General features: G+C 54.4%; 1 long non-coding RNA gene and 14 other non-coding genes across 15 annotated transcripts; all 15 read right to left on the bottom strand.

Moving 5' to 3' along the window:
• Window positions 1-546: 546 nt before the first annotated feature.
• Window positions 547-737, bottom strand: LOC138225689 (U2 spliceosomal RNA). Its single transcript, XR_011184161.1, has one exon. It is a non-coding gene; the product is annotated as a U2 spliceosomal RNA (small nuclear RNA).
• An 848-nt stretch (window positions 738-1,585) lies between these two features.
• LOC138225688 (U2 spliceosomal RNA) lies at window positions 1,586-1,776 on the bottom strand. The gene has a single exon (XR_011184160.1). It is a non-coding gene; the product is annotated as a U2 spliceosomal RNA (small nuclear RNA).
• An 844-nt stretch (window positions 1,777-2,620) lies between these two features.
• On the bottom strand, window positions 2,621-2,811 carry LOC138225687 (U2 spliceosomal RNA). The gene has a single exon (XR_011184159.1). It is a non-coding gene; the product is annotated as a U2 spliceosomal RNA (small nuclear RNA).
• Window positions 2,812-3,659: 848 nt separating this feature from the next.
• Window positions 3,660-3,850, bottom strand: LOC138225686 (U2 spliceosomal RNA). The gene has a single exon (XR_011184158.1). It is a non-coding gene; the product is annotated as a U2 spliceosomal RNA (small nuclear RNA).
• Window positions 3,851-4,698: 848 nt separating this feature from the next.
• Window positions 4,699-4,889, bottom strand: LOC138225685 (U2 spliceosomal RNA). The gene has a single exon (XR_011184157.1). It is a non-coding gene; the product is annotated as a U2 spliceosomal RNA (small nuclear RNA).
• An 848-nt stretch (window positions 4,890-5,737) lies between these two features.
• Window positions 5,738-5,928, bottom strand: LOC138225684 (U2 spliceosomal RNA). Its single transcript, XR_011184156.1, has one exon. It is a non-coding gene; the product is annotated as a U2 spliceosomal RNA (small nuclear RNA).
• Window positions 5,929-6,776: 848 nt separating this feature from the next.
• On the bottom strand, window positions 6,777-6,967 carry LOC138225683 (U2 spliceosomal RNA). The gene has a single exon (XR_011184155.1). It is a non-coding gene; the product is annotated as a U2 spliceosomal RNA (small nuclear RNA).
• An 848-nt stretch (window positions 6,968-7,815) lies between these two features.
• On the bottom strand, window positions 7,816-8,006 carry LOC138225682 (U2 spliceosomal RNA). The gene has a single exon (XR_011184154.1). It is a non-coding gene; the product is annotated as a U2 spliceosomal RNA (small nuclear RNA).
• Window positions 8,007-8,854: 848 nt separating this feature from the next.
• On the bottom strand, window positions 8,855-9,045 carry LOC138225681 (U2 spliceosomal RNA). Its single transcript, XR_011184153.1, has one exon. It is a non-coding gene; the product is annotated as a U2 spliceosomal RNA (small nuclear RNA).
• Window positions 9,046-9,893: 848 nt separating this feature from the next.
• LOC138225680 (U2 spliceosomal RNA) lies at window positions 9,894-10,084 on the bottom strand. Its single transcript, XR_011184152.1, has one exon. It is a non-coding gene; the product is annotated as a U2 spliceosomal RNA (small nuclear RNA).
• Window positions 10,085-10,933: 849 nt separating this feature from the next.
• On the bottom strand, window positions 10,934-11,124 carry LOC138225679 (U2 spliceosomal RNA). The gene has a single exon (XR_011184151.1). It is a non-coding gene; the product is annotated as a U2 spliceosomal RNA (small nuclear RNA).
• An 848-nt stretch (window positions 11,125-11,972) lies between these two features.
• LOC138225678 (U2 spliceosomal RNA) lies at window positions 11,973-12,163 on the bottom strand. Its single transcript, XR_011184150.1, has one exon. It is a non-coding gene; the product is annotated as a U2 spliceosomal RNA (small nuclear RNA).
• An 856-nt stretch (window positions 12,164-13,019) lies between these two features.
• On the bottom strand, window positions 13,020-13,210 carry LOC138225719 (U2 spliceosomal RNA). Its single transcript, XR_011184191.1, has one exon. It is a non-coding gene; the product is annotated as a U2 spliceosomal RNA (small nuclear RNA).
• An 856-nt stretch (window positions 13,211-14,066) lies between these two features.
• On the bottom strand, window positions 14,067-14,257 carry LOC138225708 (U2 spliceosomal RNA). Its single transcript, XR_011184180.1, has one exon. It is a non-coding gene; the product is annotated as a U2 spliceosomal RNA (small nuclear RNA).
• A 2,570-nt stretch (window positions 14,258-16,827) lies between these two features.
• Window positions 16,828-20,308, bottom strand: LOC138225677 (uncharacterized). Its single transcript, XR_011184149.1, has 3 exons — window positions 20,066-20,308; window positions 19,550-19,778; window positions 16,828-17,051 (listed from the first exon to the last, which is right to left on the bottom strand). It is a non-coding gene; the product is annotated as an uncharacterized lncRNA (long non-coding RNA).
• Window positions 20,309-26,813: the final 6,505 nt, after the last annotated feature.

Below are 26,813 nucleotides of genomic sequence, written 5' to 3'. Positions count from 1 at the left end.
GCGAGCGAAAGCCGAGCGCCAGCACCTGCGGGCAGAGGCAAGGGGCAGCTCTCTCTCCGGAGGGAGGGACGGGGACGCGCGCACGCACACACACACGCCTGCCTGCCGAAAAAAAAAGAAAGAAAAGGTGGATATACTAAGTTTTTGGGAGGGAAAACGCCCAGCTGTCGAAAGGGGCCCGCCTGCAGGGACGGGGACGGACACACGCAAGCAAGCAAGCAAGCAAGCAAGCAAGCAGCAAGCCAGCAAGCCAGCAAGCCAGCAAGCCAGCAAGCCAGCAAGCAAGCCACGCCTGCCTCCCTGGGAAAAGGCTGAAAAACCTAAGTTTTTTGGAGGGAAAACGCACGGGAGCCGAAAAGGGGGCCGGCCTGCTTGCCCAGAGAGTCGAGACGCGGGAGAGCGCACAGAGGGAGCACGGGAACGGAGAGGGCGAGAGAGAGACGGACACAGAGACACACAGATGGACGAGGGACGAGGGACGAGACCCGAGAAGAAGGAGCTCCAGTCCGCTTCGCTCGCTACGTCTGTCTTTTCACCGCTGAGAGAAGGTGGTGCACCGCTCCCGGAGGCGCTGCAATACCGGGCCGATGCGTGGAGAGGACGGAGCAAGCTCCTGATCCAGCTCCCTGTTCCAAAAATCCGTTTAATATGTGGTCCCCCGATGGGGGACGTATCAGATATTAAACTGATAAGAACAGATACTACACTTGATCTTAGCCAAAAGGCCGAGAAGCGATGCCCACAAAGGCGCGGAGCGACGCGCGGGCGTTCCGCTGGCGCACAGTGGCGCAGGCCGACTCCTCTGGAGCCCGGGACCCGCGCGGCTGCCGGCCTCCCTGCAGCCAGAGGCCTCGAAGCGGGACGCTGCTCCCCCTCTCTCTTGCCTGCCTGGCTGCCTTCCTGCCAGTCCCGGGCGGGGGCCCTGCTCTTTGATCTTCTGTCAACGGCCCGACAACGACCGCAGCCGCAGGGGGCGCCAGCCGCCCGGCCTCCTTAGCTTAGGCCCCTCCCACCGGCAGCAGCTGTGCCCAACCGGCTGCGAGCGAAAGCCGAGCGCCAGCACCTGCGGGCAGAGGCAAGGGGCAGCTCTCTCTCCGGAGGGAGGGACGGGGACGCGCGCACGCACACACACACGCCTGCCTGCCGAAAAAAAAAGAAAGAAAAGGTGGATATACTAAGTTTTTGGGAGGGAAAACGCCCAGCTGTCGAAAGGGGCCCGCCTGCAGGGACGGGGACGGACACACGCAAGCAAGCAAGCAAGCAAGCAAGCAAGCCAGCAAGCCAGCAAGCCAGCAAGCCAGCAAGCCAGCAAGCCAGCAAGCAAGCCACGCCTGCCTCCCTGGGAAAAGGCTGAAAAACCTAAGTTTTTTGGAGGGAAAACGCACGGGAGCCGAAAAGGGGGCCGGCCTGCTTGCCCAGAGAGTCGAGACGCGGGAGAGCGCACAGAGGGAGCACGGGAACGGAGAGGGCGAGAGAGAGACGGACACAGAGACACACAGATGGACGAGGGACGAGGGACGAGACCCGAGAAGAAGGAGCTCCAGTCCGCTTCGCTCGCTACGTCTGTCTTTTCACCGCTGAGAGAAGGTGGTGCACCGCTCCCGGAGGCGCTGCAATACCGGGCCGATGCGTGGAGAGGACGGAGCAAGCTCCTGATCCAGCTCCCTGTTCCAAAAATCCGTTTAATATGTGGTCCCCCGATGGGGGACGTATCAGATATTAAACTGATAAGAACAGATACTACACTTGATCTTAGCCAAAAGGCCGAGAAGCGATGCCCACAAAGGCGCGGAGCGACGCGCGGGCGTTCCGCTGGCGCACAGTGGCGCAGGCCGACTCCTCTGGAGCCCGGGACCCGCGCGGCTGCCGGCCTCCCTGCAGCCAGAGGCCTCGAAGCGGGACGCTGCTCCCCCTCTCTCTTGCCTGCCTGGCTGCCTTCCTGCCAGTCCCGGGCGGGGGCCCTGCTCTTTGATCTTCTGTCAACGGCCCGACAACGACCGCAGCCGCAGGGGGCGCCAGCCGCCCGGCCTCCTTAGCTTAGGCCCCTCCCACCGGCAGCAGCTGTGCCCAACCGGCTGCGAGCGAAAGCCGAGCGCCAGCACCTGCGGGCAGAGGCAAGGGGCAGCTCTCTCTCCGGAGGGAGGGACGGGGACGCGCGCACGCACACACACACGCCTGCCTGCCGAAAAAAAAAGAAAGAAAAGGTGGATATACTAAGTTTTTGGGAGGGAAAACGCCCAGCTGTCGAAAGGGGCCCGCCTGCAGGGACGGGGACGGACACACGCAAGCAAGCAAGCAAGCAAGCAAGCAAGCAAGCCAGCAAGCCAGCAAGCCAGCAAGCCAGCAAGCCAGCAAGCAAGCCACGCCTGCCTCCCTGGGAAAAGGCTGAAAAACCTAAGTTTTTTGGAGGGAAAACGCACGGGAGCCGAAAAGGGGGCCGGCCTGCTTGCCCAGAGAGTCGAGACGCGGGAGAGCGCACAGAGGGAGCACGGGAACGGAGAGGGCGAGAGAGAGACGGACACAGAGACACACAGATGGACGAGGGACGAGGGACGAGACCCGAGAAGAAGGAGCTCCAGTCCGCTTCGCTCGCTACGTCTGTCTTTTCACCGCTGAGAGAAGGTGGTGCACCGCTCCCGGAGGCGCTGCAATACCGGGCCGATGCGTGGAGAGGACGGAGCAAGCTCCTGATCCAGCTCCCTGTTCCAAAAATCCGTTTAATATGTGGTCCCCCGATGGGGGACGTATCAGATATTAAACTGATAAGAACAGATACTACACTTGATCTTAGCCAAAAGGCCGAGAAGCGATGCCCACAAAGGCGCGGAGCGACGCGCGGGCGTTCCGCTGGCGCACAGTGGCGCAGGCCGACTCCTCTGGAGCCCGGGACCCGCGCGGCTGCCGGCCTCCCTGCAGCCAGAGGCCTCGAAGCGGGACGCTGCTCCCCCTCTCTCTTGCCTGCCTGGCTGCCTTCCTGCCAGTCCCGGGCGGGGGCCCTGCTCTTTGATCTTCTGTCAACGGCCCGACAACGACCGCAGCCGCAGGGGGCGCCAGCCGCCCGGCCTCCTTAGCTTAGGCCCCTCCCACCGGCAGCAGCTGTGCCCAACCGGCTGCGAGCGAAAGCCGAGCGCCAGCACCTGCGGGCAGAGGCAAGGGGCAGCTCTCTCTCCGGAGGGAGGGACGGGGACGCGCGCACGCACACACACACGCCTGCCTGCCGAAAAAAAAAGAAAGAAAAGGTGGATATACTAAGTTTTTGGGAGGGAAAACGCCCAGCTGTCGAAAGGGGCCCGCCTGCAGGGACGGGGACGGACACACGCAAGCAAGCAAGCAAGCAAGCAAGCAAGCCAGCAAGCCAGCAAGCCAGCAAGCCAGCAAGCCAGCAAGCCAGCAAGCAAGCCACGCCTGCCTCCCTGGGAAAAGGCTGAAAAACCTAAGTTTTTTGGAGGGAAAACGCACGGGAGCCGAAAAGGGGGCCGGCCTGCTTGCCCAGAGAGTCGAGACGCGGGAGAGCGCACAGAGGGAGCACGGGAACGGAGAGGGCGAGAGAGAGACGGACACAGAGACACACAGATGGACGAGGGACGAGGGACGAGACCCGAGAAGAAGGAGCTCCAGTCCGCTTCGCTCGCTACGTCTGTCTTTTCACCGCTGAGAGAAGGTGGTGCACCGCTCCCGGAGGCGCTGCAATACCGGGCCGATGCGTGGAGAGGACGGAGCAAGCTCCTGATCCAGCTCCCTGTTCCAAAAATCCGTTTAATATGTGGTCCCCCGATGGGGGACGTATCAGATATTAAACTGATAAGAACAGATACTACACTTGATCTTAGCCAAAAGGCCGAGAAGCGATGCCCACAAAGGCGCGGAGCGACGCGCGGGCGTTCCGCTGGCGCACAGTGGCGCAGGCCGACTCCTCTGGAGCCCGGGACCCGCGCGGCTGCCGGCCTCCCTGCAGCCAGAGGCCTCGAAGCGGGACGCTGCTCCCCCTCTCTCTTGCCTGCCTGGCTGCCTTCCTGCCAGTCCCGGGCGGGGGCCCTGCTCTTTGATCTTCTGTCAACGGCCCGACAACGACCGCAGCCGCAGGGGGCGCCAGCCGCCCGGCCTCCTTAGCTTAGGCCCCTCCCACCGGCAGCAGCTGTGCCCAACCGGCTGCGAGCGAAAGCCGAGCGCCAGCACCTGCGGGCAGAGGCAAGGGGCAGCTCTCTCTCCGGAGGGAGGGACGGGGACGCGCGCACGCACACACACACGCCTGCCTGCCGAAAAAAAAAGAAAGAAAAGGTGGATATACTAAGTTTTTGGGAGGGAAAACGCCCAGCTGTCGAAAGGGGCCCGCCTGCAGGGACGGGGACGGACACACGCAAGCAAGCAAGCAAGCAAGCAAGCAAGCCAGCAAGCCAGCAAGCCAGCAAGCCAGCAAGCCAGCAAGCCAGCAAGCAAGCCACGCCTGCCTCCCTGGGAAAAGGCTGAAAAACCTAAGTTTTTTGGAGGGAAAACGCACGGGAGCCGAAAAGGGGGCCGGCCTGCTTGCCCAGAGAGTCGAGACGCGGGAGAGCGCACAGAGGGAGCACGGGAACGGAGAGGGCGAGAGAGAGACGGACACAGAGACACACAGATGGACGAGGGACGAGGGACGAGACCCGAGAAGAAGGAGCTCCAGTCCGCTTCGCTCGCTACGTCTGTCTTTTCACCGCTGAGAGAAGGTGGTGCACCGCTCCCGGAGGCGCTGCAATACCGGGCCGATGCGTGGAGAGGACGGAGCAAGCTCCTGATCCAGCTCCCTGTTCCAAAAATCCGTTTAATATGTGGTCCCCCGATGGGGGACGTATCAGATATTAAACTGATAAGAACAGATACTACACTTGATCTTAGCCAAAAGGCCGAGAAGCGATGCCCACAAAGGCGCGGAGCGACGCGCGGGCGTTCCGCTGGCGCACAGTGGCGCAGGCCGACTCCTCTGGAGCCCGGGACCCGCGCGGCTGCCGGCCTCCCTGCAGCCAGAGGCCTCGAAGCGGGACGCTGCTCCCCCTCTCTCTTGCCTGCCTGGCTGCCTTCCTGCCAGTCCCGGGCGGGGGCCCTGCTCTTTGATCTTCTGTCAACGGCCCGACAACGACCGCAGCCGCAGGGGGCGCCAGCCGCCCGGCCTCCTTAGCTTAGGCCCCTCCCACCGGCAGCAGCTGTGCCCAACCGGCTGCGAGCGAAAGCCGAGCGCCAGCACCTGCGGGCAGAGGCAAGGGGCAGCTCTCTCTCCGGAGGGAGGGACGGGGACGCGCGCACGCACACACACACGCCTGCCTGCCGAAAAAAAAAGAAAGAAAAGGTGGATATACTAAGTTTTTGGGAGGGAAAACGCCCAGCTGTCGAAAGGGGCCCGCCTGCAGGGACGGGGACGGACACACGCAAGCAAGCAAGCAAGCAAGCAAGCAAGCCAGCAAGCCAGCAAGCCAGCAAGCCAGCAAGCCAGCAAGCCAGCAAGCAAGCCACGCCTGCCTCCCTGGGAAAAGGCTGAAAAACCTAAGTTTTTTGGAGGGAAAACGCACGGGAGCCGAAAAGGGGGCCGGCCTGCTTGCCCAGAGAGTCGAGACGCGGGAGAGCGCACAGAGGGAGCACGGGAACGGAGAGGGCGAGAGAGAGACGGACACAGAGACACACAGATGGACGAGGGACGAGGGACGAGACCCGAGAAGAAGGAGCTCCAGTCCGCTTCGCTCGCTACGTCTGTCTTTTCACCGCTGAGAGAAGGTGGTGCACCGCTCCCGGAGGCGCTGCAATACCGGGCCGATGCGTGGAGAGGACGGAGCAAGCTCCTGATCCAGCTCCCTGTTCCAAAAATCCGTTTAATATGTGGTCCCCCGATGGGGGACGTATCAGATATTAAACTGATAAGAACAGATACTACACTTGATCTTAGCCAAAAGGCCGAGAAGCGATGCCCACAAAGGCGCGGAGCGACGCGCGGGCGTTCCGCTGGCGCACAGTGGCGCAGGCCGACTCCTCTGGAGCCCGGGACCCGCGCGGCTGCCGGCCTCCCTGCAGCCAGAGGCCTCGAAGCGGGACGCTGCTCCCCCTCTCTCTTGCCTGCCTGGCTGCCTTCCTGCCAGTCCCGGGCGGGGGCCCTGCTCTTTGATCTTCTGTCAACGGCCCGACAACGACCGCAGCCGCAGGGGGCGCCAGCCGCCCGGCCTCCTTAGCTTAGGCCCCTCCCACCGGCAGCAGCTGTGCCCAACCGGCTGCGAGCGAAAGCCGAGCGCCAGCACCTGCGGGCAGAGGCAAGGGGCAGCTCTCTCTCCGGAGGGAGGGACGGGGACGCGCGCACGCACACACACACGCCTGCCTGCCGAAAAAAAAAGAAAGAAAAGGTGGATATACTAAGTTTTTGGGAGGGAAAACGCCCAGCTGTCGAAAGGGGCCCGCCTGCAGGGACGGGGACGGACACACGCAAGCAAGCAAGCAAGCAAGCAAGCAAGCCAGCAAGCCAGCAAGCCAGCAAGCCAGCAAGCCAGCAAGCCAGCAAGCAAGCCACGCCTGCCTCCCTGGGAAAAGGCTGAAAAACCTAAGTTTTTTGGAGGGAAAACGCACGGGAGCCGAAAAGGGGGCCGGCCTGCTTGCCCAGAGAGTCGAGACGCGGGAGAGCGCACAGAGGGAGCACGGGAACGGAGAGGGCGAGAGAGAGACGGACACAGAGACACACAGATGGACGAGGGACGAGGGACGAGACCCGAGAAGAAGGAGCTCCAGTCCGCTTCGCTCGCTACGTCTGTCTTTTCACCGCTGAGAGAAGGTGGTGCACCGCTCCCGGAGGCGCTGCAATACCGGGCCGATGCGTGGAGAGGACGGAGCAAGCTCCTGATCCAGCTCCCTGTTCCAAAAATCCGTTTAATATGTGGTCCCCCGATGGGGGACGTATCAGATATTAAACTGATAAGAACAGATACTACACTTGATCTTAGCCAAAAGGCCGAGAAGCGATGCCCACAAAGGCGCGGAGCGACGCGCGGGCGTTCCGCTGGCGCACAGTGGCGCAGGCCGACTCCTCTGGAGCCCGGGACCCGCGCGGCTGCCGGCCTCCCTGCAGCCAGAGGCCTCGAAGCGGGACGCTGCTCCCCCTCTCTCTTGCCTGCCTGGCTGCCTTCCTGCCAGTCCCGGGCGGGGGCCCTGCTCTTTGATCTTCTGTCAACGGCCCGACAACGACCGCAGCCGCAGGGGGCGCCAGCCGCCCGGCCTCCTTAGCTTAGGCCCCTCCCACCGGCAGCAGCTGTGCCCAACCGGCTGCGAGCGAAAGCCGAGCGCCAGCACCTGCGGGCAGAGGCAAGGGGCAGCTCTCTCTCCGGAGGGAGGGACGGGGACGCGCGCACGCACACACACACGCCTGCCTGCCGAAAAAAAAAGAAAGAAAAGGTGGATATACTAAGTTTTTGGGAGGGAAAACGCCCAGCTGTCGAAAGGGGCCCGCCTGCAGGGACGGGGACGGACACACGCAAGCAAGCAAGCAAGCAAGCAAGCAAGCCAGCAAGCCAGCAAGCCAGCAAGCCAGCAAGCCAGCAAGCCAGCAAGCAAGCCACGCCTGCCTCCCTGGGAAAAGGCTGAAAAACCTAAGTTTTTTGGAGGGAAAACGCACGGGAGCCGAAAAGGGGGCCGGCCTGCTTGCCCAGAGAGTCGAGACGCGGGAGAGCGCACAGAGGGAGCACGGGAACGGAGAGGGCGAGAGAGAGACGGACACAGAGACACACAGATGGACGAGGGACGAGGGACGAGACCCGAGAAGAAGGAGCTCCAGTCCGCTTCGCTCGCTACGTCTGTCTTTTCACCGCTGAGAGAAGGTGGTGCACCGCTCCCGGAGGCGCTGCAATACCGGGCCGATGCGTGGAGAGGACGGAGCAAGCTCCTGATCCAGCTCCCTGTTCCAAAAATCCGTTTAATATGTGGTCCCCCGATGGGGGACGTATCAGATATTAAACTGATAAGAACAGATACTACACTTGATCTTAGCCAAAAGGCCGAGAAGCGATGCCCACAAAGGCGCGGAGCGACGCGCGGGCGTTCCGCTGGCGCACAGTGGCGCAGGCCGACTCCTCTGGAGCCCGGGACCCGCGCGGCTGCCGGCCTCCCTGCAGCCAGAGGCCTCGAAGCGGGACGCTGCTCCCCCTCTCTCTTGCCTGCCTGGCTGCCTTCCTGCCAGTCCCGGGCGGGGGCCCTGCTCTTTGATCTTCTGTCAACGGCCCGACAACGACCGCAGCCGCAGGGGGCGCCAGCCGCCCGGCCTCCTTAGCTTAGGCCCCTCCCACCGGCAGCAGCTGTGCCCAACCGGCTGCGAGCGAAAGCCGAGCGCCAGCACCTGCGGGCAGAGGCAAGGGGCAGCTCTCTCTCCGGAGGGAGGGACGGGGACGCGCGCACGCACACACACACGCCTGCCTGCCGAAAAAAAAAGAAAGAAAAGGTGGATATACTAAGTTTTTGGGAGGGAAAACGCCCAGCTGTCGAAAGGGGCCCGCCTGCAGGGACGGGGACGGACACACGCAAGCAAGCAAGCAAGCAAGCAAGCAAGCCAGCAAGCCAGCAAGCCAGCAAGCCAGCAAGCCAGCAAGCCAGCAAGCAAGCCACGCCTGCCTCCCTGGGAAAAGGCTGAAAAACCTAAGTTTTTTGGAGGGAAAACGCACGGGAGCCGAAAAGGGGGCCGGCCTGCTTGCCCAGAGAGTCGAGACGCGGGAGAGCGCACAGAGGGAGCACGGGAACGGAGAGGGCGAGAGAGAGACGGACACAGAGACACACAGATGGACGAGGGACGAGGGACGAGACCCGAGAAGAAGGAGCTCCAGTCCGCTTCGCTCGCTACGTCTGTCTTTTCACCGCTGAGAGAAGGTGGTGCACCGCTCCCGGAGGCGCTGCAATACCGGGCCGATGCGTGGAGAGGACGGAGCAAGCTCCTGATCCAGCTCCCTGTTCCAAAAATCCGTTTAATATGTGGTCCCCCGATGGGGGACGTATCAGATATTAAACTGATAAGAACAGATACTACACTTGATCTTAGCCAAAAGGCCGAGAAGCGATGCCCACAAAGGCGCGGAGCGACGCGCGGGCGTTCCGCTGGCGCACAGTGGCGCAGGCCGACTCCTCTGGAGCCCGGGACCCGCGCGGCTGCCGGCCTCCCTGCAGCCAGAGGCCTCGAAGCGGGACGCTGCTCCCCCTCTCTCTTGCCTGCCTGGCTGCCTTCCTGCCAGTCCCGGGCGGGGGCCCTGCTCTTTGATCTTCTGTCAACGGCCCGACAACGACCGCAGCCGCAGGGGGCGCCAGCCGCCCGGCCTCCTTAGCTTAGGCCCCTCCCACCGGCAGCAGCTGTGCCCAACCGGCTGCGAGCGAAAGCCGAGCGCCAGCACCTGCGGGCAGAGGCAAGGGGCAGCTCTCTCTCCGGAGGGAGGGACGGGGACGCGCGCACGCACACACACACGCCTGCCTGCCGAAAAAAAAAGAAAGAAAAGGTGGATATACTAAGTTTTTGGGAGGGAAAACGCCCAGCTGTCGAAAGGGGCCCGCCTGCAGGGACGGGGACGGACACACGCAAGCAAGCAAGCAAGCAAGCAAGCAAGCCAGCAAGCCAGCAAGCCAGCAAGCCAGCAAGCCAGCAAGCCAGCAAGCAAGCCACGCCTGCCTCCCTGGGAAAAGGCTGAAAAACCTAAGTTTTTTGGAGGGAAAACGCACGGGAGCCGAAAAGGGGGCCGGCCTGCTTGCCCAGAGAGTCGAGACGCGGGAGAGCGCACAGAGGGAGCACGGGAACGGAGAGGGCGAGAGAGAGACGGACACAGAGACACACAGATGGACGAGGGACGAGGGACGAGACCCGAGAAGAAGGAGCTCCAGTCCGCTTCGCTCGCTACGTCTGTCTTTTCACCGCTGAGAGAAGGTGGTGCACCGCTCCCGGAGGCGCTGCAATACCGGGCCGATGCGTGGAGAGGACGGAGCAAGCTCCTGATCCAGCTCCCTGTTCCAAAAATCCGTTTAATATGTGGTCCCCCGATGGGGGACGTATCAGATATTAAACTGATAAGAACAGATACTACACTTGATCTTAGCCAAAAGGCCGAGAAGCGATGCCCACAAAGGCGCGGAGCGACGCGCGGGCGTTCCGCTGGCGCACAGTGGCGCAGGCCGACTCCTCTGGAGCCCGGGACCCGCGCGGCTGCCGGCCTCCCTGCAGCCAGAGGCCTCGAAGCGGGACGCTGCTCCCCCTCTCTCTTGCCTGCCTGGCTGCCTTCCTGCCAGTCCCGGGCGGGGGCCCTGCTCTTTGATCTTCTGTCAACGGCCCGACAACGACCGCAGCCGCAGGGGGCGCCAGCCGCCCGGCCTCCTTAGCTTAGGCCCCTCCCACCGGCAGCAGCTGTGCCCAACCGGCTGCGAGCGAAAGCCGAGCGCCAGCACCTGCGGGCAGAGGCAAGGGGCAGCTCTCTCTCCGGAGGGAGGGACGGGGACGCGCGCACGCACACACACACGCCTGCCTGCCGAAAAAAAAAGAAAGAAAAGGTGGATATACTAAGTTTTTGGGAGGGAAAACGCCCAGCTGTCGAAAGGGGCCCGCCTGCAGGGACGGGGACGGACACACAGCAAGCAAGCAAGCAAGCAAGCAAGCAAGCCAGCAAGCCAGCAAGCCAGCAAGCCAGCAAGCCAGCAAGCCAGCAAGCAAGCCACGCCTGCCTCCCTGGGAAAAGGCTGAAAAACCTAAGTTTTTTGGAGGGAAAACGCACGGGAGCCGAAAAGGGGGCCGGCCTGCTTGCCCAGAGAGTCGAGACGCGGGAGAGCGCACAGAGGGAGCACGGGAACGGAGAGGGCGAGAGAGAGACGGACACAGAGACACACAGATGGACGAGGGACGAGGGACGAGACCCGAGAAGAAGGAGCTCCAGTCCGCTTCGCTCGCTACGTCTGTCTTTTCACCGCTGAGAGAAGGTGGTGCACCGCTCCCGGAGGCGCTGCAATACCGGGCCGATGCGTGGAGAGGACGGAGCAAGCTCCTGATCCAGCTCCCTGTTCCAAAAATCCGTTTAATATGTGGTCCCCCGATGGGGGACGTATCAGATATTAAACTGATAAGAACAGATACTACACTTGATCTTAGCCAAAAGGCCGAGAAGCGATGCCCACAAAGGCGCGGAGCGACGCGCGGGCGTTCCGCTGGCGCACAGTGGCGCAGGCCGACTCCTCTGGAGCCCGGGACCCGCGCGGCTGCCGGCCTCCCTGCAGCCAGAGGCCTCGAAGCGGGACGCTGCTCCCCCTCTCTCTTGCCTGCCTGGCTGCCTTCCTGCCAGTCCCGGGCGGGGGCCCTGCTCTTTGATCTTCTGTCAACGGCCCGACAACGACCGCAGCCGCAGGGGGCGCCAGCCGCCCGGCCTCCTTAGCTTAGGCCCCTCCCACCGGCAGCAGCTGTGCCCAACCGGCTGCGAGCGAAAGCCGAGCGCCAGCACCTGCGGGCAGAGGCAAGGGGCAGCTCTCTCTCCGGAGGGAGGGACGGGGACGCGCGCACGCACACACACACGCCTGCCTGCCGAAAAAAAAAGAAAGAAAAGGTGGATATACTAAGTTTTTGGGAGGGAAAACGCCCAGCTGTCGAAAGGGGCCCGCCTGCAGGGACGGGGACGGACACACGCAAGCAAGCAAGCAAGCAAGCAAGCAAGCCAGCAAGCCAGCAAGCCAGCAAGCCAGCAAGCCAGCAAGCCAGCAAGCAAGCCACGCCTGCCTCCCTGGGAAAAGGCTGAAAAACCTAAGTTTTTTGGAGGGAAAACGCACGGGAGCCGAAAAGGGGGCCGGCCTGCTTGCCCAGAGAGTCGAGACGCGGGAGAGCGCACAGAGGGAGCACGGGAACGGAGAGGGCGAGAGAGAGACGGACACAGAGACACACAGATGGACGAGGGACGAGGGACGAGACCCGAGAAGAAGGAGCTCCAGTCCGCTTCGCTCGCTACGTCTGTCTTTTCACCGCTGAGAGAAGGTGGTGCACCGCTCCCGGAGGCGCTGCAATACCGGGCCGATGCGTGGAGAGGACGGAGCAAGCTCCTGATCCAGCTCCCTGTTCCAAAAATCCGTTTAATATGTGGTCCCCCGATGGGGGACGTATCAGATATTAAACTGATAAGAACAGATACTACACTTGATCTTAGCCAAAAGGCCGAGAAGCGATGCCCACAAAGGCGCGGAGCGACGCGCGGGCGTTCCGCTGGCGCACAGTGGCGCAGGCCGACTCCTCTGGAGCCCGGGACCCGCGCGGCTGCCGGCCTCCCTGCAGCCAGAGGCCTCGAAGCGGGACGCTGCTCCCCCTCTCTCTTGCCTGCCTGGCTGCCTTCCTGCCAGTCCCGGGCGGGGGCCCTGCTCTTTGATCTTCTGTCAACGGCCCGACAACGACCGCAGCCGCAGGGGGCGCCAGCCGCCCGGCCTCCTTAGCTTAGGCCCCTCCCACCGGCAGCAGCTGTGCCCAACCGGCTGCGAGCGAAAGCCGAGCGCCAGCACCTGCGGGCAGAGGCAAGGGGCAGCTCTCTCTCCGGAGGGAGGGACGGGGACGCGCGCACGCACACACACACGCCTGCCTGCCGAAAAAAAAAGAAAGAAAAGGTGGATATACTAAGTTTTTGGGAGGGAAAACGCCCAGCTGTCGAAAGGGGCCCGCCTGCAGGGACGGGGACGGACACACGCAAGCAAGCAAGCAAGCAAGCAAGCAAGCCAGCAAGCCAGCAAGCCAGCAAGCCAGCAAGCCAGCAAGCCAGCAAGCCAGCAAGCAAGCCACGCCTGCCTCCCTGGGAAAAGGCTGAAAAACCTAAGTTTTTTGGAGGGAAAACGCACGGGAGCCGAAAAGGGGGCCGGCCTGCTTGCCCAGAGAGTCGAGACGCGGGAGAGCGCACAGAGGGAGCACGGGAACGGAGAGGGCGAGAGAGAGACGGACACAGAGACACACAGATGGACGAGGGACGAGGGACGAGACCCGAGAAGAAGGAGCTCCAGTCCGCTTCGCTCGCTACGTCTGTCTTTTCACCGCTGAGAGAAGGTGGTGCACCGCTCCCGGAGGCGCTGCAATACCGGGCCGATGCGTGGAGAGGACGGAGCAAGCTCCTGATCCAGCTCCCTGTTCCAAAAATCCGTTTAATATGTGGTCCCCCGATGGGGGACGTATCAGATATTAAACTGATAAGAACAGATACTACACTTGATCTTAGCCAAAAGGCCGAGAAGCGATGCCCACAAAGGCGCGGAGCGACGCGCGGGCGTTCCGCTGGCGCACAGTGGCGCAGGCCGACTCCTCTGGAGCCCGGGACCCGCGCGGCTGCCGGCCTCCCTGCAGCCAGAGGCCTCGAAGCGGGACGCTGCTCCCCCTCTCTCTTGCCTGCCTGGCTGCCTTCCTGCCAGTCCCGGGCGGGGGCCCTGCTCTTTGATCTTCTGTCAACGGCCCGACAACGACCGCAGCCGCAGGGGGCGCCAGCCGCCCGGCCTCCTTAGCTTAGGCCCCTCCCACCGGCAGCAGCTGTGCCCAACCGGCTGCGAGCGAAAGCCGAGCGCCAGCACCTGCGGGCAGAGGCAAGGGGCAGCTCTCTCTCCGGAGGGAGGGACGGGGACGCGCGCACGCACACACACACGCCTGCCTGCCGAAAAAAAAAGAAAGAAAAGGTGGATATACTAAGTTTTTGGGAGGGAAAACGCCCAGCTGTCGAAAGGGGCCCGCCTGCAGGGACGGGGACGGACACACGCAAGCAAGCAAGCAAGCAAGCAAGCAAGCCAGCAAGCCAGCAAGCCAGCAAGCCAGCAAGCCAGCAAGCCAGCAAGCCAGCAAGCAAGCCACGCCTGCCTCCCTGGGAAAAGGCTGAAAAACCTAAGTTTTTTGGAGGGAAAACGCACGGGAGCCGAAAAGGGGGCCGGCCTGCTTGCCCAGAGAGTCGAGACGCGGGAGAGCGCACAGAGGGAGCACGGGAACGGAGAGGGCGAGAGAGAGACGGACACAGAGACACACAGATGGACGAGGGACGAGGGACGAGACCCGAGAAGAAGGAGCTCCAGTCCGCTTCGCTCGCTACGTCTGTCTTTTCACCGCTGAGAGAAGGTGGTGCACCGCTCCCGGAGGCGCTGCAATACCGGGCCGATGCGTGGAGAGGACGGAGCAAGCTCCTGATCCAGCTCCCTGTTCCAAAAATCCGTTTAATATGTGGTCCCCCGATGGGGGACGTATCAGATATTAAACTGATAAGAACAGATACTACACTTGATCTTAGCCAAAAGGCCGAGAAGCGATGCCCACAAAGGCGCGGAGCGACGCGCGGGCGTTCCGCTGGCGCACAGTGGCGCAGGCCGACTCCCCTGCAGCCCGAGGCCTCAAAGCGGGACTCTGCTCCCCCTCTCTCTTGCCTGCCTGGAACAGATTTTTTTTCTTATAAAATATTCGGAAAAAAAAACACATCATCTCAAAAGGAAAACATCTCATACAATAACACTCCACAAGTTAAAACAACGGCGGAACGGCGGTGATTGTCCGTTTTCAATCCTTGCAAGGGTGGGCGGATTTGCGCTATTATGAGTGTCCCTCCAAACCCTACCGCTTGCTGTAACCCATTAATCCCTGTACAGGGTCCATAGGCCTTTCCAGCGCTCCTTTGCCGTGGGGAAACCCCATTTAGCAACGTCACGCTTCATCCTCCTCCTGAGGTCCGCCAGGATCCTCTCCTCCAGCTCCCTCGCTCCCCACTTGTTGTTGTGCCGGATGAGATTGTTCCTCGCGTCCCACAGGCCTTTCTTTGTGAGGGACAGCAGCAGCCACATCAGGAACTGCGTCCCCCTGTCCAGTCCGGTAGGTGCCAGCCCCAGCAGAATGTACTGGTAGCTGAGCACCGCATTCGTTTCCAGGAGTTGCATTATGTTGTCCATTCTGCCCCACACCGCCTTGGCGAAGGGGCAGCTCCAGAAAACGTGCTCCTGAGTCTCCTCGACGAAACACGTGTCCCGGGGGCAATGCGGATTCCTGGAAATCGAGTGTCTGTAGAGGACCTCTCTGGTAGCCAGTCTCTTGTGAACGGCCATCCAGTTGAGGTCCTTCAGTTCGTTGTCCAGTTCTTTCGGCTGCGTTCTTTCCCAGACTTGTCTGGGAACTCGCAGCCTTTCGTTGGCGACCAGGTGCCCCCTCACCTCTTTGTACAGAGCTCTGTGGTTGGTGCAGAGCTCTGGCTGTCTCGTGGCCTCATACCTCCTGCTCCACTTGACAGCGTGGGTGTAGAACTTTGGTCGCCTCTCTGCCTTGGGCCCAGTGTTTGACCACTGGACCAAGTGCCTCATCGGGATGGAGAGCCACAGCCTGACAAAGTACTGGTACTTGTGGCCGATGGGCTCCCGTAGCGCCCGACAGAGGTTGCAGTAAAAGATGCAGTCGAGTTTCAGGGGGAAATGTGGGACATCTCGACCCCCTTCCTCGACCGGCTGACACATCCACATCCACACACAGATGGACGAGGGACGAGAGACCGTCAACAACAAACATGTCACAAATGCAAAAACGTCAAATAATGCAAAACCCTTGAAAAAAATCACGCAGTCAAATATTTAGCTGCCAAACCTGCTCGTTGTTTTTGAATTGGTTCAGCTGCCCACAGTGCAATCACACGGCCCTCACGAGTGTTTACTTGATCCTGTGCACCCGGACACCAGCAGTGAGTGCTGAGCAGGTCAGTCACAGAAAGAGCGATTCCTCTCAGCTGCAGTGGTAACACGGGTAAAAACTAGCGGCGTTCAATCGGGCACTCCCCTGCCTCCCATTGGAATGACTCGCATCTGCACATCTGGGGAATTTATTTTTATCACAGTATTGCTGCTGCACTACGGTTCAACCTGCCGTCTTGGAGAAACCTCAGGGTTTTTACTATCCATGCATGATGATGCCCCACAGTAGCGCAGACACCCCGGAGCCGCTGGCGTCGCCCTGCCCCGTCCCGGCCGCTGGGGTCAAGGTTCAGGTTTTTCGGCAGCCTCACCCCGCCGGCGCCATGACGAGCTCACTATAGCGCTGCCCTGCTCTCCGCGGCAACACTACCTCCATCCTCAGCAGCCGCACAACTGGGCTCAACACCTCAGCCCAGCCTCAGGACAGGAGACTGGCCAGTCTGATCGCCGCCATTCACACCCACCAGCGCCTCGGCTGCTGCGCTGATGAAGACACGGAGAGCCAGCCACTCCGCGGTCCAGCTCGGTGCTGATTAAACCACTGGTGCTTACTGTGTGCTTCTCTTCTTAGGAGCGATTAAAACCCCTTTATTCACAGATAAGTGCGGTCAGCTCGCCACACTCTTGCGCGCAAACTGGGTTCCGGCGGTTAAAACCGTCCTGGGTTACATGGCGTGACTACTGTGGGCTGTGCCAGCGCGCATCATGCTGAATTAACTAGCAGCGGTATTTTTCACCTGAGAGCTTTTTACTGCTTCGATCATAACAGGCAGCTGCAACTACTGCTGCTATTAAAACAATGATACAGGTGCAAAACGAGCCCACATCGCTCTCGGTTCAAAGAGCACAGCTTTCTAACACAAACACAACAACCACCGAATAACCGCATTGCGCGTTTTGTAATAAACACATTTTTGAACTAAAAACAGCCAACAGGTGTAAAAGACTAAACGTTAACGTTATGCTGTACACTGATTAGACCCTGATTGAACCGTCTCACTTCATGATTTTACATAACCAAAACCTTTACAGAAAACCTTTTATCAGTCAAAGTATCCTTATGAACTTAATTGTACAGTAACCAAATAACTCGAAATTTCTGCGCTCGGATGTGCGATTTCAAGCAACTATTTGAAAATAAATCTCTTACCGCGCTGCGGTGCCGCCATGTCGCTCGTCCTTCTCCCGCCTGCAGATTCAAACCGCCGTGACGTCAGCGGGGCGTGGCTCCGTCGGGCTCGGCTGAGCTCGCCTCTCGCGAGAGGTGACGTCACCCCGCCGGCCCCCGAGCACGCCAGGGATGAGGGACGGTAGAGTGGAAGCGCGCGCGGTGCTCGTGTCTGCCTGTAGACTCGTCACGGAGCTCAGCACCTGTGTTTCTGTCGAAATATCAGTAATTGTCAAGAAAACCGGAATAGTGTATGAGACCGAGTTTGTAACGTGTCGAGTCTGTGCCGAGGGACGGTGACAGCCTGTAGCTGGGCGTCTAAGGAGGGAAGAGTTCAAGAGGAGGATATAGTGTCAGTTCACTTAACTTATGCTGGACGTTCTGGGGAAAACTTGCTTCAAAAGTTTCGTCTCACATCATTATTTTACATCACCAAAACCACAAAACCTTTACAGAAAAACTTTTATTAATCAAAGTGTTCAACTTGGGCTTCACAAAGCCGTGTTGAGAAATGATAGAAAAACGTTCATATAGCCACACGTGTGCTCTCCTCAGCGTGGTCGTACACGTCCACGGTGTAAATCGATATCTACCTTCGACTCCTTTGTCATTTTAATTTTTTACCAACGAAACCACAAAACCATCGTATCAACCATAAAAGGACAACCAACCGGAGCTTTAAAAAAACGTTTTTTTTAAACTAAGACGATCGATCACACAGTCACTTTTTATCTGATGATGCACTTCCAAACTTCAATAATACATCTATTAGGTCATCAATAAGCCCGCAAACCAAAACCACGAAAGCAAAAACCAGCAAAATATATATATATATCCCACGTTTTTACCTTATTCTGAAGCACATGTATATATCCACAGTAGCCCAGACTAGCTTATCTCTAGACCTGGAGGCTACTGAACGTTACTGACTTTGTAGCAAATGTTTGAAGCCAGAAGCCAGAAATAAGGCGATCTGATTGGTCAAAAGCGCCGTCATTCATTGTGTCTTCAGCCATTCAGAGCCCGAAGGAGGTGAGACTTCCTCTAGAAGCCTCAGGCTACACTCCACCTGCCTTCTCGCTGTCAATCATTGACTCAGAAGGGTAATCAATCGGTTTCTTATCAGTGCTCCTTTTTTCACACCAGAAGGCAACTCTGAGGTTTTATTTCCCATCGCATAACAGCAGATAAAGGCTCTCTAGCAGTGTCTAAAGGTTTTTATTATTATTATTTTAAATATTTTTATGATTAATTATAGGCCTGAAATTTCTTTCCAGGTCCAGTCTTCACAAAACATGATGTAGAATTTTTCCTAATTGATCAATTTGTCCCAGATTTTTATCCAAGCTAGTAGTCACCTAGAACAAGGTTTTCAAATCATTCTCAGGACATTCACAGGCCTAGAATTAAATATTCTGACCTCTGAAGACCAAAACAACATTTCTACTTGCTGTTTGTTTCATGTTTGTCTGCCGAGTGGACACATTAAAAAATAAGAAATGTGACTGTTAACTCTCAAAGCCAAGGGGGTCAGTTTCAATTTAAGACCTGAACCAGGCTCTTACTATATTCTGCTGCAGAGATATAACCAAATGTTTAAGGGGTGGAAATTGAAGCTTGGCTAAATGGGTCTCTGCCACTAAGAGGTTTAATTAACACCAGACTTAATTACCATCAGTTGCTTAAGTCCACAGAAAGGCCCCTGTAGAAAATATTGCTTGTTATAAGGTTAATTTCACCCCCAGTATCAGTTTTTTGGGTAAAATTTCATAATGCAGTAAAAATCAGTCCCAAATGTAGTCATATTAAACTTAACACCACAATACAACGTAAACATTTACACAATAAACAGATATGTACTCATCCACTTTTCCTGAAAAGTGTTATACAGTTGAGTCTTATAATAAAATCACGTAGACTCCATTATTTGTATAATACTACATACATTAAAGTAATAGGGAGGGACTCACGAGCATATCGATGGGTTAAACAGTTTTTTTTGTATGTGAATAAAAGAAGCCATACAAATGATATGCAGTCGCAATTTTTGATGGAAAATCTCATGCATCTGGGTTTTATACCCTTGAGCGTCACGTTTTAAGACGTGAAAGAGACAGTTTCCTCTCAGACAAACACTGTGTGCCTGTGTCTCTTGTCCTTCAGTTTCCAAAGTGAAGAAAATATTATTGGCACCACTGGGGTAAAATAATGAACATCACCTCGATACAGGACAAGCTGTCAGTCCTGTTGAGCTGCAGTTGAGCTGGGTTCTGGCGGTTAAAACCGTCCTGGGTTACATGGCGTCACTACTGTGAGCTGTGCCAGCACGCATCATGCTGAATTAACTAGCAGCGGTATTTTCACCTTAGAGCTTTTTACTGCTTCGATCATAACAGGCAGCTGCAACTACTGCTGCTATTAAAACAATGATACAGGTGCAAAACGAGCCCGCATCGCTCTCGGTTCAAAGAGCACAGCTTTCTAACACAAACACAACAACCACCGAATAACCGCATTGCGCGTTTGGTAATAAAAACATTTTTGAACTGAAAACAGCCAACAGGTGTAAAAGACTAAACGTTAACGTTATGCTGTACACTGATCAGACCATGACCCCTGATGAGCTGAATTGTGCAGTAACCAAATAATCCGAAGTTATTGCGCTAGGATGTGCGATTTTAAACAACTATTTGAAAATAAATCTCTTACCGCGCTGCAGTGCCGCCATGTCGCTTGTCCTTCTCCCGCCCGCAGATTCAAACCGCCGTGACGTCAGCGGGGCGTGGCTCAGTCGGGCTGGGCTGAGCTCGCCTCTCGCGAGAGCTGACGTCACCCCGCCTGCCCCCGCGCGCGCCAGGGATGAGGGACAGTAGAGTGGAAGCGCGCGCGGTGCTCGTGTCTGCCTGTAGACTCGTCACGGAGCTCAGCGCCTGTGTTTCTGTCGAAATATCAATAATTGTCAAGAAAACCGGAATAGTGTATGAGAGCGAGTTTGTAACGTGTCGAGTATGTGCCGAGGGACGGTGACAGCCTGTAGCTGGGCGTCTGACGAGGCAGAAAATTTTAATTTTAAAAAATAAAATGGTGTTCTGTACGTCTGGTGATTTTTCATTCTCGTGATCAGCTTACAGTCTTTGTGTACGCTGCAAGTGTTTTACTTCTCAATTAAATGTTTAGAATACTTGAATTTCATACACAAGAGGCGTATCCTTCAGAAAAATTCACCTTCTTTTCTCTTCGTGTTGTGAAGCAGATCGGCGGGTCTGGGAGAAGCGCGCCCCGCCCACCGCGCACGTCACGCCACGTCACGGAGCGGGCGGGGCTCCGCAGTGCCGCATGGGCGCTCTGCTGCCCGGAGCGCTAACGGCACCGACCGCGTCTGCAATCACAGCCTAGTGTTTAAACTTAATCAAGCAGTGTGAGGCATCTCTTTTTACTTCCAAGTCCTCTACTTAGCATTAAACAAACAGAGCTTTTTCAACAAATTAGACGGATCACTGATAACATCGTTAAACAAAGCGGGATCTTATTGTACTTACACAGGGAAAATACGTTTTTAATCATCTTAAATGATTTCTACATTTTGGAAAGGTACAAAAACAGTTAGTATACATTATAAATATCATAATTTTCATACATAATAAGTATGAATTACAAATATAGTAATTAATATTAAAATTGCGCTGGAATAAATTGTTGCACTTTTTCCCCATGTCTTGTAAAACGTAATCATTTACAACTGCAGTTGAGCTGGGTTCTGGCGGTTAAAACCGTCCTGGGTTACATGGCGTGACTACTGTGAGCTGTGCCAGCGCGCATCATGCTGAATTAACACGCAGCGGTATTTTTCACCTTAGAGCTTTTTACTGCTTCGATCATAACAGGCAGCTGCAACTACTGCTGCTATTAAAACAATGATACAGGTGCAAAACGAGCCCTTCGCATCGCTCTCGGTTCAAAGAGCACAGCTTTCTAACACAGACACAACAACCACCGAATAACCACATTGCGCGTTTTGCAATAAAAACATTTTTTAACAAAAAACAGCCAACAGGTGTAAAAGACTAAACGTTAACGTTATGCTGTACACTGATCAGACCATGACTCCTGATGAACTGAATTGTACAGTAAACAAATATCTCGAAGTTACTGCGCTAGGATGTGCGATTTCAAGCAACTATTTGAAAATAAATCTCTTACCGCACCGCGGTGCCGCCATGCCGCTTGTCCTTCTCCCGCCCGCAGATTCAAACCGCCGTGACGTCAGCGGGCGGGGCTCCGCAGTGCCGCATGGGCGCTCTGCTGCCCGGAGCGCAAACGGCACCAACCGCGTCTGCAATCACAGCCTAGTGTTTAAACTTAATCAAGCAGCGTGAGGCATCTCTTTTTACTTCCAAGTCCTTTACTTATCATTAAACAAACAGAGCTTTTTCAATAAATTAGACGGATCATTGATAACATCTTTAAACAAAACGGAATCTTTCTAATTACGTTACACGTGGAATATAATACGTTGTTAATCGTCTTAAATGATTTATACATTTTGGAAAGGTACAAAAACAGTTAGTATAAATTTTAAATATAATAATTGTCATACATAATATTAAGTATGAATGACAAATATAGTAATTCATATTAAAATTGCGTTGGAATAAATTGTTGCACTTTTTTCCCATGTCTTGTAAAACGTAATCATTTACAAGACCTTGGTCAAATGTGCATTTGATCTGACAACATAAAAATATCACAAAATGAAAGTATACAAAAAAGTAAATTATGAAATAAAATGCGGCACTAGTAAAATAAATCAAACTAAAGTTCTAAAATAATGAGAAATGAAATGTAAAATATACTGAAAAATGCTCCTTTTCCCAGTGGCACTGAGATGAAGCCCATCAGCAGCAGAGGCCTGAGGCTGCTGGTTCTGCAGAAGCACTCTGTTGCTCCTGAGGAGCTGCACATGGTCCATGTGAGAGGGGAGCTCTGGAAGAGCCCGGGCAGCTTCTTTCACAGCTCCAGGAGCAAAGAGGCATCGCAGAGCCGTGGCAAAACTGAGCAAACTGCCATATGAACCTTCCAAGGAGATGCTCTTACTGCCACAGTCAGCTCTTCCCTAGCTCTAAGGATGTCACCCAGGGCTCTGTTATTGGTCCCTGTGTTAACGATCAGTGATATATCCTCGTTCAGGGCCTGGAGGTGGTGCAGGTGCTGGTGGGCACTGCGCTGCAGGGCTGTCCCAGGGTGCAGCCACACCTGCCCTGCTGGCATCAGTTTCTCCAGGCCCCGCAACATAGAGTCACCGAGGACATACTCTTTCTTTGGACCTTTCTTTGGAAAAGGGCATTATCACAGCTACATCATAAGATACATCTTAAAAGTATATCAACTAGAACTGAACAGCAAACATATTCAATGAATAACAATGAACAATGAATAACAATGTAAATGTTAAAAATTATAACTAACAACTAACTATACACAGTGCTGGAAACCAGCTATCTGAAGGCACGGGGAAGTTATATATAGAGGATTTAATTTTTTAATTAAATTTAATTAATTTCATATTACTGGCTCCAGGGATCAGCCTTTTGACCTCCCTGGCGCATCAGCACCCATAATCTGCATGTTTCCAAATTAATTTACTCCCTAGGTATCTACAAATACAGATATCTTAAGATAGTAGTTCAGGTGGGGAGCTGCGTCAGCATGCGTAGGCTGCAAAGGAACAAGTAATGGGTTTATTCCATGCTGAAAAAAAGAAGAAAGAACACGACGTTTTGGCCATGGAGCCTTCTTCAGGTGTGAGAGAGACAGGGCAGTCAGCAAAGGTAAATTAGCAGGAGAACAAAGGTTGGGAGAGAGGAGGGGTGAGGGGCAGGAGCAGGGGACAGACAGAGAGGCCAATCAAGAGGTGTTAAGTCAAAATGGGTGCAGAAAGGTGTGAAATGAAACTTCCAATGAATGGAGAAAATTTAAAAGAACAGTAGTCTGTCGTTAAGAGAAGGGAGAATGTGTGATCCTAGCTGCAGAATAATTTTGGTTTCGGTGGTCTATCTGATGTATGAGTTCGGAAAACCGTCTTTGAGAACACAGATGGAGAGATTAGAGTGGTCATGGCCGTAAAGGGTGAAATGAGAAACAATGGGCTTGGAGAGATCTTTAATCTTCACAGCCCTGACGTGTTCTCTGAAGCCATCTCCAAGTCTCCTTCCTGTTTCTCCAATGTAGATGGCTGGGCATTTACTGCAAGAGATACAGTAATTAAGCTTGCTGGAGGTACAAGATGCCATCTGGGTGATGCGGAATTGTCCCGAGGGGCCATGAATGAGTGTGGTGGTGGCTGTGTACTTGCAGGTGATACAGCGAGCTCTGTTGCAGGGGAAAGTCCTGGTGTGGATGGTTTCTGAGGGCAGTCAAGGGAGCTGTGAACAAGAAGGTTGCGCAAATTAGGTGATCAGCGATGTGAGATGATGGGGCAGTCAGAAAAGAGGGCTCCAATGGAGGGATCATCCTGTAGGATGGAAAAGTTGTGGTTAATAGTCCTGGGGATAGGAAGTGTGTTGGGGTGGTAGGGAAGCACCAAAAGAATGCAGTTGTTACGGTGGAGTTCCTAATTGGGTTGATGGTCTGAGGGGTGTTTTTGGCTCGGGCGAGGGCCCTCTCAATAACACTGCTGGGGTATCCTCTGTTGATGAAAAAGAAGCACATTTTGAGGGCTTGGTTCTGGAAGCCGATGTCGAACTTGATATCTTAAGATGCTGGCTCCAGGGATCGGCTTTTCACCATAACAAAGATAACATCTTTAAACAAAATGGGATCTTATTGTACTTTCTAATTATGTTAAATGTGGAAAATATTTACATTATTCACTGTTCAACATCCTACCTGGCGCATCAGCATCGGCTACCAGATGTTTTCCTTTTTCTCTTCCTCAAAATTATCTGCATCTGACACACAGCGTAACATTAGCAACAGCCTGGAACTTAAGCAACAATCCTCACCTCATTATCCATGTGATCATCTAACAATGGAAACTCAATTATGCCTCTAACTTCATCATCACCCCCCTCTACATAATCCACAACAAACAAGCCTCCTGTTCTATCTGCACGGACTGCCCTGCCTGGCCGCCAACATTCACTCCCATCTTCACTGCTCACAAACATGGGCTCTACTTTCTTGCCTACGAAGTCCTCTGCACTAACAGGAAGCGATTCTAAACAACTATCCATATAATCTGTCCACAAAGCAAACCACCACATTTTTCAAAATCCATATTTTATTTGAAAAATATACTCCTGGCCATCTAGTCTCATTTCAGCAACTGTGCCCTTGTACCACACCTTCCTAGCTTTCTCATCAAAGGCATGTCTAACTGTCTTTCCTAACAAGTGTTTTGGTTTAATTAACATAGGAATTCTTCAGCTTTCCATACCAACCTTTTTTCTACCTAGATCTCTAGCCTTAAAATGCTGCTTAACGGCCTCCTTTAAAAACTCTGCCTTTTCTTCAACAATATGTTCTGACGGTGCCAAACAATAATCTTTGTCTTCTCTAGATGTAGCTGGGATTTCCTCTGGCCTGCAGACAACACTTTTTTTAAATTATCAATCAGCTGTTCTAGACTAAGCCTTTTCCTGTCAATTGAAAAATTGAAAACTCCATTTTCATGTTTCATTCCTCTCACAAGTCTCCTAAACCTCAACTGTGCTGTAACTGCAGGAAGCCTCTTGTCCTCATCTAAATTCCCCAGCTGCTCGTCTATTTCTTCCTCGCTGTTCCAAACTCCCCCATACTCTCCTGTCTCTACCGCTAGTACTTCCTTTGTCCTTATATCTCTTGTTTGCTTTTCTATCTTTTTTTCCTTCTTCTCTCAAAGTGTCCGCAACCTGGCATCTCTTATCCTAGGAACAAGTAATAGGTTTATTCCATGCTGAAAAAAAGAAGAAAGAGAACACAACGTTTCGGCCGTGGAGCCTTCTTCAGGTGTGAGGATGCCATCATCCTGCCATTCTTCAATTTGCACACTAGCTCCCTGTATCTTGTATTCATTTCTAAAACATGCTCTTTTTTTCCCCAGAGCTTTCCACAAAGGCTATGTCACTAATTTACAAATAATTCCCAGTGCTCTGCATCCTGCAGTGAACTGACCTACGCTCAAATCCTCAAACACTGCTTCTATTCATTTGTTTTCATTACATATATCAAGCATGATTTCCAGCAATTCAGCACATAAAAAGTAAACTCCAGCTGCAAGTTTCCTTTAAAGGGAACCAGAGGGACATGATCAGATTTCCCCTGACTCAACGAAAAGATCTAAACTGCACAGATTTGCCACTTTTCTCACACCCTCTTTCATGGACGGCTTTGCACACTGATCTAATCAATCTAACTACCACTCTCTCCAACCGTTCTGTGCATCCAGTCTAAACTAGCAGTGTCCACCTTTTCACCACCAACAATCATGCCTTCCCAGACAGAAAGTGTAACATTGGCCTGATGTGCCAAGCCATCAATTAAATGCAATCCACAGAACAACTCATTGATAATTCTGATCCTGGGCTTGTCTGTCTCACTGAGGTCATCAAATCCATCTACAATTTCAGGGAAGATTTCAGCTCTGTACTGCGCCAGGATTTCACTAATTTGTTTTCTGTACTTGCCCTGTCGCCCATTAGATTTGTAATTTTGCAGAACATTTCCTTCTCGGAACGTGTTGCATGCGAATCCTTGCTTCCACTGTTAACAACATCTTGCACCACCTCTCTAACCGTGTCAAATATGCGCCGAGCTGAACCCGACGCCTGCTCTCCGAGTCCTAAATGCATTCTGCTACCCTCCTGGAAAGAAATCCCTGCAGTTCCATATTTATGGCCATATTTAGTGGTCCCATCTGTGGCAAGGCTTAAATTACTTTGTAACAGTTTTTCTTTCAGATGTTGCAAAGAAACTTGCCTCGCTTCTAAAACAAGATATATACAAAAACTTTTCCCTGGTTATCTTTCTACCTGAATACCTACCAATTTATCCAAAAACATTCTGACTGTCTGAGAAGCCTTTCCTGCACCAACACCCATGTTTGCTACTAACGCCATATAAGCCTCTCTTCCAGCATCACTATACTTTCCTTTTTCACACGTGCTCATATTGTGACTCACTCGCCCCTCTGTCTCTGTTTTCAAGCCTTCATGTTCTCCCTGCCAGAAGTGCACCTGCTCGTTCAGGTCCCTCACCCCATCTGCTCAATCTGCTTCAGAATCACGTTTCCTTTTGTGACACGCAACCTTCTGCGATTCCTTTATTTGTATATCTAAGGTTTTGCAACTGTTCCTGCACTTCATCAATACTCTTCTCTAGCTGTGCCCTTTCCTTCTCTGGCTCACTTTTCTCCTGTTCATTCAAAATGACTGCCTGCTCACACTCCACATTTTAATTTTACTATCCCGACGTTTAAGCCTTTTATTCACATTCCTAAAACCTCCATACACTAACTTTTCATTTGCCTTGCTTATTTATTTTGAGAGCTTGAATTTCAGTTTCAGCCTTATAAAGCAGAAGTCCTCTCTCTTTTTTTCTTGTCTAACCTAGCTCTTTCATCATCTAGCTTCCTGCATTCTTCCATTCATCTATGCACATTAAAACTGTGCTCCTAATTCACCTACTACCTCATTAGTGCACTTTACAGCACTGAATTCACCCGTTCCTGATCTTACATCACAAGCACAGCTAGTGCTCGCTGTGCATCTGAAATTTCACTGCTCTCCTTACTTACTAGGGGCAGAGCAAACATCTGGAGGTCAAAATCTTCCCTTTCACTTTTTCTTAAGAGGGATTTCGTATTAATGATCCTCTGTACATACAAACCAACCACTCTCTGAAAATATTGTTTTTTATGTTCAAGACCTAGATCGAAATTGTGATTTCAAATATCAGAAAGCTTGTTTCCTTTTTGATTTCTTGGCTCCGGAAAATG

This window comes from Lepisosteus oculatus, unplaced genomic scaffold (assembly GCF_040954835.1).
Source record: "Lepisosteus oculatus isolate fLepOcu1 unplaced genomic scaffold, fLepOcu1.hap2 HAP2_SCAFFOLD_101, whole genome shotgun sequence".
NCBI classification, from domain to species: Eukaryota; Metazoa; Chordata; class Actinopteri; order Semionotiformes; family Lepisosteidae; genus Lepisosteus; species Lepisosteus oculatus.
This window is presented reverse-complemented; position numbering and strand designations above follow the sequence as displayed.